Genomic DNA, 9,727 nt, shown 5'->3' with positions numbered 1-9,727 from the left:
GGTTTCAGTTTCAGTGAATTTTAATGTGGCTTATTTTGCTGCTCGCTTATTGGACCTTCTTAGCATATTGCAAACGCTCCATATAATTACTGCACTGCACAATATATTTTTTTCCTCTGTATATCACTCAGGGTCTCCCAGTGCTGTTTGGGTTCTGGGTTGGAAGACCAGCTAATTATCAGTGGATTAAATTAGTGTGTAATGTGAAATGTATCACTCGCAGGGAGAAATGCAGTGAAACTTACCACCCAAACTCCGGAGCTCCTCTCGCCTTTAAAGAGCATTGACAAGTCTTTCAGCTCAGTGTGTGGAGCCTGTGATTTTACTGACTTGGTGTGCTTTAACACAGGAAAAGTGTTTAGTCATTATTAAAGAGTCAGATATTTCACACACAAATTATTGCTCCTCCATGCCTGCTGCATGGCTAAGCATATGATCATTAGCTTGCATGTTAGCCTAATAGGCTTTAAAATATATATCACAGCTGAACATCCATTAAGTCTACCAGAATTCCTTTTAAGCCCATTAAAACCAGTAAAGCTCTGTTTGGTGATTTTTGGACATATGAAACATCTGACTGATCAGATCATTTAGTTGGAAGCTGTGTTTTCACTAACTGGTAACCATGCATCAAACCTCTGACTATTTTATTGGGTGGGGAACTTGTTGCCTTTTTTTTTCTGCATCAAAAGCCCTTTATGTGAGCTACAGCTCATCAGGACCCAGTGCCATCGGATGGAAACTCTGTTAATTACCGTCAGATCCAACGCCCTACAGTAGCTGCACGCTGCGGGGGTTCAGTGTATGCCTTCGCTGCAACCTAAAGTTTTCAGGATTTTAAAGCATTTCTTCCCTCACTCCCTGATGTTTCCCTTATTAGACCGAGACAAAGAACATTGATTCTCGTGCAATTATTTTTTCCGCTCCACCACAACTGGATGATTTCCTTCATGCTTTTAAGCCTGTCTGCTTGGGTCACAGTTTACCAGACTATGTGCTGTAATTTACCTGTGCTTGAATGAGCATGTGTGCAGCACTTCTCCTGCTGTTCTTCTCATGAGTATGGGCTCATCTTTTTTTCATTCATCTTTCTGTTCTGTCTCTGTGTACGTGTAGCATGTGTACAGTACTGCATGCATGGATTTATCTTTTTCCCACAGCATGCAGATGCGAGGCGATGGTGTTTGTTGGTGTACCTTTCCTGTCCACTTAGTATGGGAATAAAGCAGACAGTGGGTGGAGGTCTGGCCGTAAGATTAGCCCTCCTCGACTGCAGCAAAGGCAGGGCCGGCCTCTCCTCTGCTGCTCCCCACGTAGCCATTAATGTAAACACGATCAATATGTTTGTTGTGAGACCTGCACAGCTAAAAGGAGAGAGTGAAACCACAGAACCATGAGGTCGGAGTCTTCCCTCATTCTCACCATCTTTCTGTAAGCCATCATATTTAAATGTCCTTGTTCTCTTGACTGCACTTGAATGTACTTTGTGTCTCTGACTTACTCGAGGGCTCTGGCTAAAACTACTTTTAGCCAGCTACCTCAAGTGAGTCAGAGTCCTGTCAGGGTTTGGACTTTGCTAGAACCTGCCAGCGGGCAGTTGGATTGTGTGCTGATAACAGACAGCCCTCTTTTTTAACATCTTACCTTTTAAAAATGCATTTCAAACTTCTGTACTGCTAAATCTCTATGGCACAGCTATATTGCTAACTTTCTGAATGTTTGTGAGGCTCCATTGCTGTAGAGTGAATGGCAATGATGTGACTCTTCCAATCAAAGGCTCTGGTTTTAACTTTTAAGTAGCAAAGAGAAATTCTTTTGGAAACTAATAAGTCAGTAACAGAAGTTCAGTCTTCACATTTACCCTAGAGTTACAGTGATGTATGGAATAGTTCATGCAAAAGGTTTTCAAAAAGTTAAAAAATAAAGTTGTACACTTAAACATCACTTGTGCTGCTTTGTGTGGTAGAAAAAACACACCATTATCGTTTTTCCTCTAAAATGTCAGTGAATCAACAGAATGATGATGCCAACTGTTTGGTGGCAGCTATATACTTGAATGAACTGCAACTTCAGAAAGAGCAAACATGTATCTAAGGTATTGTATGACTTATGCACCTAAAACACACATTACCTTGTATCTTTTTCCCTCTTACAACACCAATGACTCCTCTGCTGTCTCTTCTACAGCGCTCTCGGTCATGTTATTGGCTCAACTTCCTTTGTGTTTTATCCTCAGAAACAACAACAGACACGATGGAGTTTTTGCAAGTATAAAGGTTCTCAATCCAAATGTTGTAGCAAAGCATTGTATACTCTACCACATTTTGTACTGGCTGCAAGTGGTTTCATATTCCAACCGTCCTGGCAACACTCTACTGAGAACAGGAATATGTTGCTCTCCTTCTTCATTATTCAGCTTTGTTAGTGTTTAGTCTCCACACTGACTCCATGTAATCCGTAACTCCAAGAGCTGAAAAATTTAAACGTACATTCAATACCTGTCACAGTCCTGGGTCTCCTGACCCAGCGTTTTTAGTTCTTTGTGATTTTTGTATTATTGTACTTGTGTGTGATTTATTCTATGGCTTCTAGTTTTGATCCCTTGCCCTTCATGTCTCTCTGTGTCCCCTCTGTTCTGTGTAATTGTGTGTCTTTGCATGTTTGAGTTTCTTGTTTTCTGTCACTCTGCATTGTGCATTATGTTCTCATGGTTGGTTTTTTGTTACTCTCTCTAGTCTAGTCTCTTGTGTTCCCAGCTGAGTATTTCCCTGTGTATTTTGGTTCTTAGACCTCTGCCTTATGGTTTATGTCTCTGTATTTCTTAGTTGCTGTCTCCACTGTGTCAAGTTCGCGTCTCTGTGTGATACTTCCTGTTTTACTTTGATGGTCCGTGTCTCATGTGAATGCGTCCTGCTTTGCTTGTCTCGTCAGTCCTGATTTCTCCCAGCTGTGCCCTCCTTCTGTGTCTCATTCCCCTCGTTACTTCCCAGTGTATTTAAACCCTGTGTTTCTCTGAGTCAGTGTCGCGTCGTCCCTCATGCTGTGTGGATCTCCCTGTGTGTCTCTCTGAGTTTTCCAAGTTCCCAGTTTAGATTAGTTTGTATGTTTTTTCCCTGCCAGCAAATAAAGCTGAGTTTTGAGTTCACCTCCCTGAGTCTGTGAGTCCTGCACTTTGGGTCCAACTCCTGCCTGCCGCACAGCGATTCATGACAATACCAAACCTGTGGAATACTAGTGTTACAGATGTGCCGATGTTTTGTGCAGTCACGGTGTGGTCCGTACCAGTTTTGATGTCATATTTATGATGTTCTTCATCCTTCTGTCTCCCATTAACATTTAATGTGATATTTTAGGACTTCTGGGAAAACAAACGAACAAGCAAACAAAAAAAAAAAAAACTGTTAATTTTGTCCAATTTCACATCGGTCTAGAGACTTATACATAACATGAGATTTAACTGGTTGGGTCATTTTATCTCGCTCAGTTATGTTATTAGTGTGAAGTCTGTGATCGAGCCAAGATCTGTAGGTAGCAGCAGGCTGGCTGTTTCACAGCCACATCACACCATTCTGAAGCGTACAGCCAATTGCAACGTTTGTAGTCACTTCAAAGTATATTGACTTTTTTGTGTGTGTGCAAAGCTCAGGACAAGACTCTACCATGGAGTAAACCTGTCAGAAGTCTGAGAACACACACACACACACACACACACACACACACACACACACGTACGTGCATGTACTTTTCTGCCTTACAGCTTGTGAGTGTTTGCAGGAACAGAACTGAAAGCACAGACAGTGACCTGAATGCTCAGACTTATAATATCAATCCATCGAGCACAGTTGCATATACACACGACTGTTATGCAGGATTTCAGTGTGCAAAACTCAAATTCAAGCACACCATCAATAATATAGTATTCCATATCAGTGTGGGAATTGTTAAAATGGGAGTCTGTTTGACTGATAGGCATCTTCACCTATATCACTCAGGTTGCTTTCTTTTTTTTTTTTTTTCTTGTTATTTGCCCCAGTCTGTCTTTACACTGTTTTTCTAGCTCCAAACACCTGAATAGATGGCTGCAGGTTGTTGTTCAACCTCCAGCATTTAGATAACTCCCTTCAGAATCCTGTAAGTGATAATGATGTTATCCTCAGCTCGTCTGTACATCTGCTCAAATCTCCACTGTATTTCTGACATGTTATAGCATTTCTTTATTCTTTCAGGATGTGAAAACCTATTTTAAGTGCAGTTATATAAATATCCTTTAAACGTTTCTAAGTTTATGAAATATTTTTTTGTATTAATTATGTGCTATTATTTATTACAGGTTAGGTATTTAACCTTCCACCGTTGAGTTTGGTCATCAACGGAGACTGCGGTTGATATTTCATAAGCATTTAAATTTTGTGTCACTCTGTGCTCTGTGTTCAAGTTCACAGTTTGTTTGTTCTTCTTTTTTTTTTTAAGAAGGTTTTTGAAGGTTAGGAGCCTCTGCAATGTTAGATTTGGTATTATTCAGGAAGTTTCTGTATGAATCTTAATATTCTCTCTCCTTTCAGTGTCAAAAAAGGCAAAAGGATTTTCTGATAAATCTATTCTGGTTTTGTTGACTTTTGACAGCTTTTGAGCCTAGTCATTGTTTTCTGAATAGCACACTGGTAGGTTGAAGCAATTTGCTTTTAAAAATAGAAACTTTCTCACTGATCTGTACCAAAGTGAAATCATTTAGTTATCATGATTCCGGCTTTACTGGTTGTTTTTTTTCTGTCTCTGCTGTTCCTCACCTGTCCACCACTTGTCATTCACATCCATAATCAGTTCATCTGCATTTTCCCCCCCAAACATTAATCTTTTTTTTTCAATGTTTATCTTTAATCATACCTGGAAAGACTTTGTGTTTGCACATCTAAAATCCTCCTCAGCTCCTTTTTGAATGATGTGTTGTCTCATCTGCTGTCACTAGAAAAAAACACTACACACTCAGTGAAGTATAGAACCATAAACTATGGATGAATACTGCAGCTCGCAGGCTGTTGTACTAAAGATATAGAAAATATAGATAAACATTGCTCTGTTGTAGGGTCCACCTCTTGAACCTAAACTGAAGACACACTATGATAGAATAAAGACATTTTCAGATCAATTTTAACTGTCTATGAGCAAGCATTTGGCGAGAGTGGAAAGGAAAAACTCCTTTTAAACAGGAAGTCTATATGCATGCATGCATTCATGTTTTTTTGTGTTTAATAGAAAATGTCCTACTTTTCAGCATCTTAGACCCATCAGATCTTCATTTTGGGTTTGTACATCTGGGTTTAAAATAAAATTATCAACATATTGTTAGTTTTATCATTAGTCCTATTATTATTGCTTTTTTAAAGAGTAGTAAAGAAGAAAATGGCAGACCTTTTCCAGACATTTCAAGCTATCACTCATTAGTAAATAATGCATGTAGCTGTTCAGGTATAGTTCAGGTATCCTGATCCTGGTTTGCTGACTATGAAACTGAGTCACCACAACCACAGTCCAACTTAATATTACTTATTATCTATTATTATCAGATGATACTGGACTTGGTGGCTTCATCTATCCACTGATATAAAAGAATGGATACTCAATAGCGACATTATTTATACAGACCTCAGACAAAGGGTCAGTAAGCATTATTAAAAGCTTTACATGATTTAATTTAAAATAAGTCAGTATAGTAATTATTTGTGAATAATAGCAGAGTGCTGAAACTGAACTCTTAAATGGATTGCAGCTATCGTTAATCTAAGATTGGCTTGTGGTCTCTCTGCTTTGTCAGAATCTCCGTGGTGAAAACACCTTGTTGATTAACTTTGTAGTCAGAAAACGTGTGGGAGACAAACGATAGGCAAACATGAAAGTTAACTTTAGCTAACACTTAAATCTCAGGAGAATGTTTTAATGCACCTACAGGGAGAATTTTTAAAGGGCTGTGTGGGTGTGTAAATTGTTCACATCCACACAGTTCTTTGTAGATTGTGCTTTATTGACGTCTCTGTAACTAATTTGCCAAATTCTTTTGTAACTCTTAACTCTCTTTACCAGCCTAAATTAATGTTCTTTAGTGATCTCGTATAATCCTGGGTATCAATGAGCAGGACTCTATTCAGTCACTCTAAGTGAAAATAATTCTCACATTTCAAAGGATGATCAATGATAATGCTTTTATGATCGGCCACCTTTTGACTATCGTGTTGCTAAGACGCGTGTTTGAAGTGGCCCTTGGTTACTTGACAATATTCAGTTTTTGTTCATCATGTTCTGTTTAAAATCATCAAGTTCATGACAGTCACCACACTACCCAGTATGTGGATACATTAACTTACAGCTTCTACCCTTCCAGCAAAGTGTAAAGTTAGTGGCATTGCATATTAACAACATTTTCCTGACCTGCCTGGAAATGGTACCAATGCTTCGTTGTCCACTTCGGTTTATTGGCATGTTTGGGGAATTTGAACTGACACTGGAAATTATTTGTAATTTTAATTTGGTGTGTTACAAGATATTTTTTTAGCATCTATCTTCTATGGTTCTAACTAAATTCTTACCACCTTATCACAACTGCAGTTACAGTTACTCTAAAAGTTATGCCCAGTGGCTCAACATTAGGTATCTAGCTTATATGAACTAATTAGTACACTTTGGCAATACTAAGCCTTCTAAACAGCAGCATTAGTGACCCAGCCAAGTCAGGAATACATTAAAATGTATCTTTATTTATTTATTTAGTTTTGCTTTTATTCAAGTATTGGTACAAGGAAGAATTCTCCACGAGATATTTGGAATGCAAAGGGATTTCTGGCAGGGACTTTGCTGTTTTCATTTTACAAGTTCAGCTGCCTTTGGTGTTTTTCTTTTAAGATATTACCAGATGGAATTACATCAGGGATTGGCTCTGAGTCCCTTCTTGTTTGCGGTGGTGATAGACAGGCTGACAGACGAGGTCAGGCAGGAGTCTCTGTGGACTACGTTGTTTGCAGATGACTCTGTGATCTGTAGTGAGAATAAGGAGCAGGTATATGAGAGCCTGGAGAGTGTCATGATTCGAGTTTTGAGGAGAAGACAAACGACTGCATGGTCTCAGTAGATGTCAGAATAGTGATTTTTATTATACATATGTACATATGGGGAAGATGAGCATCACAAGCCTTTTAGAGCCGATCTCCCCCGAACAAGCATCTCACAAGGCTTTTATTACAATGATGACGTCAAGTCACATGATAAGTATCAGTCAGTTCTCAGAACTCAGGAAGTTCCCCTCACGCCACAAGTTCTCCTTATAAGGCCTCCAGATGTTTCCACTCAGCCCAGCACTCAGAGAAAACCAGTGCGTGTGGTGTGTATATCTATTCGTGTCTATTGTGAAAGTATATCTATCAGAAAACTGTCCTCAGACGACCCTCCTATTCTTACTAAGTGTGTGTGTACACATGCATGTGTTATATAAGAGCGTGCATGTACTTTAAAGGCCTGTGTACGTGCAGAACTGAACATAGAACTAAGGCAGGGTCCAGCAGGACCCACAGGCTTCTGAGTGGTTACAGAACTGTGAAACAGCTTTAAGCAAATAACATGAATAGTACAGAACAACAATAGACTGATTAAAGTACTGATAATCTGTGTAGATTAATGTTAACATAGATATGGTTCAAAGATTATTCTGTCAACTGGTTCAACAATGGTAAATGATTAATGATTGATACTTCTGATTATAACTGTGATCATAAGAATACAAAATAAAATATCTCCTGGTCACAAGAGACTGAGGTATGCTCTGGAGAGAAGAGGAATAAAAGTCATGAGAAGCAAGACTGAATACATGTGAGACAGGTTGTCTACAAGGTGATGGTAGATGAGTTTAAATACCTGGGGTCAACAGACAACTCACAAAAGATTACAAATGAGTACATCAGAGGTACAGCTCAGGCTGATTGTTTTGAAGACAACATTAGAGCAAGGCTGAGAAGTGCAGATGAGACATAGTGGATATATTGGACAAAAGATTTCGAAAGAAGGAAAAAAGGGGAACACCATAGAGAAGATTCATGGATGTAGTGGAGGAGGGCATGCAGAGAGTTTCCATCACAGAATCAGATCCTAGGCATAGCATCCTCTTCTGTGGCGAACCCTAAGAGAAAGGAACAGCCACAGGAAGAAGACAAAGATGATCAAATAGACGTCACAGGCCTGTGCTGCCTTTCTTTGGTGCATTTGGTGTTAGCCCTGATGCAACAGCGCCTTTCCCTTCTGATCCCTGTGTCAGTCTTAGACTGAAAACTATGAATAGCTTGTTGAAGTTTATGCAATATGTTCTTTTGCAGAGAACAGTACTGTTCTGTGTCTTACTCTGCATGATTGCTTGCGCAACTTGAGTTGCCGACCTATAAAAAAATCATGCACTATGACGTCATAGGGCATTACCAAGTGGAAATAATGCAACTGACACATACTGAAGGACTTAACGTGTTGTACTGATCTTTGATAAGTTTTCACAGTGACTTTAAGAGGCTTATCTTTTCTATAGTTTCCTCATTTAAGTGTAGAACCAGTGAGCACATGCCATGACGAGGCATCCATCCATCCAACAACGTCTCAGAATTTACAAGAATTGCTACTCCTCCTATAGCATCAATCAGAATTTAGTCAAACTTTGACACTGATATGGTCATCATCCAATTTTATGTCAAGGTTAAGGTTATATCTGTTATTTTACAGGCACTTACCTATGAATTGTGACAAATCACAAGCCAATGAGCTACCATTACTTCTCTGACATTCTGATTGCTTAAAGGGATGCATGAACAACTATGCCTTAAGTTTGTTCAGAACCGCTAGCAAAGCAGTAGAGTGTGCCACTGCATGTGAACACACTTATCCATGAATCATAGACATAATATTTCATAGATATGAAGTTAAGAGCTATTAATCCACATGATTATACAAGAAAAATGGAGAACGGCTCCACTGTTGCTCCAGTTTTGGACAGAGACATGCTTATAGCTCTAGTTTTTGTTTGCCTCCTTGAAACATCACTCTTGTTTTGCTAATTTAAATAGCCATTTTCTACAAAGTGTTCAGTATTCAATGTAATATTTGTTGGCTAAAAAACAATCTAAGTTCGTGGTCATCAAAAAGTGTAGAATATTGTTTTAGTTTAAGGTTTCCATGTCTGGCTTGTCACAACATTCTCATATTTATTCACGTTACACAAGTTGTAAAATCCACAGACTATTTTAATACTATCAGATCTAGTTCATTCAAATTCTTAACCTTTTTTTTTCAGATGGCTCAACTTACCCAGTTAAGTTCTTGAGCTGCAGGTCCTCTTCTTGGGTACCCATAACTTTTTAATCTAACCATAAGCCCATTTTCCTCAAATGTACCATGTTTAAAGCTTTGTTTTTATGTGAAAACTCAAAATGTGTCTGAAAACAGATGAAGATACAATTAATGTTATGGCTCACTGGAACATCTCCAGTAATTCTAATAACTTCCACCTGTTCTTCTCCTTCTGAGCCAGGTGAAAATATATTCTGCCAGTAGATTTCTGGAGTCTCTCACGCTGTACCTTCTAAATGTTGAGTGGCTTATTCGTGATCGTTCTCCTCGGGATCCCGTGGGAATTGTGCTCTAACAATAGAAGCTCAGAGGGATCCGATGGAGCAGTGGCACGGTCCGATCTTTGTTATGTGAC

This window comes from Aulonocara sp. 'chitande type north' Nkhata Bay, linkage group LG7 (genome assembly GCF_057382095.1).
Source record: "Aulonocara sp. 'chitande type north' Nkhata Bay isolate Kocher_YH1m ecotype deep benthic linkage group LG7, A_spYH_male_GT1.1, whole genome shotgun sequence".
Taxonomy (NCBI): domain Eukaryota; kingdom Metazoa; phylum Chordata; class Actinopteri; order Cichliformes; family Cichlidae; genus Aulonocara; species Aulonocara sp. 'chitande type north' Nkhata Bay.
This window is presented reverse-complemented; position numbering follows the sequence as displayed.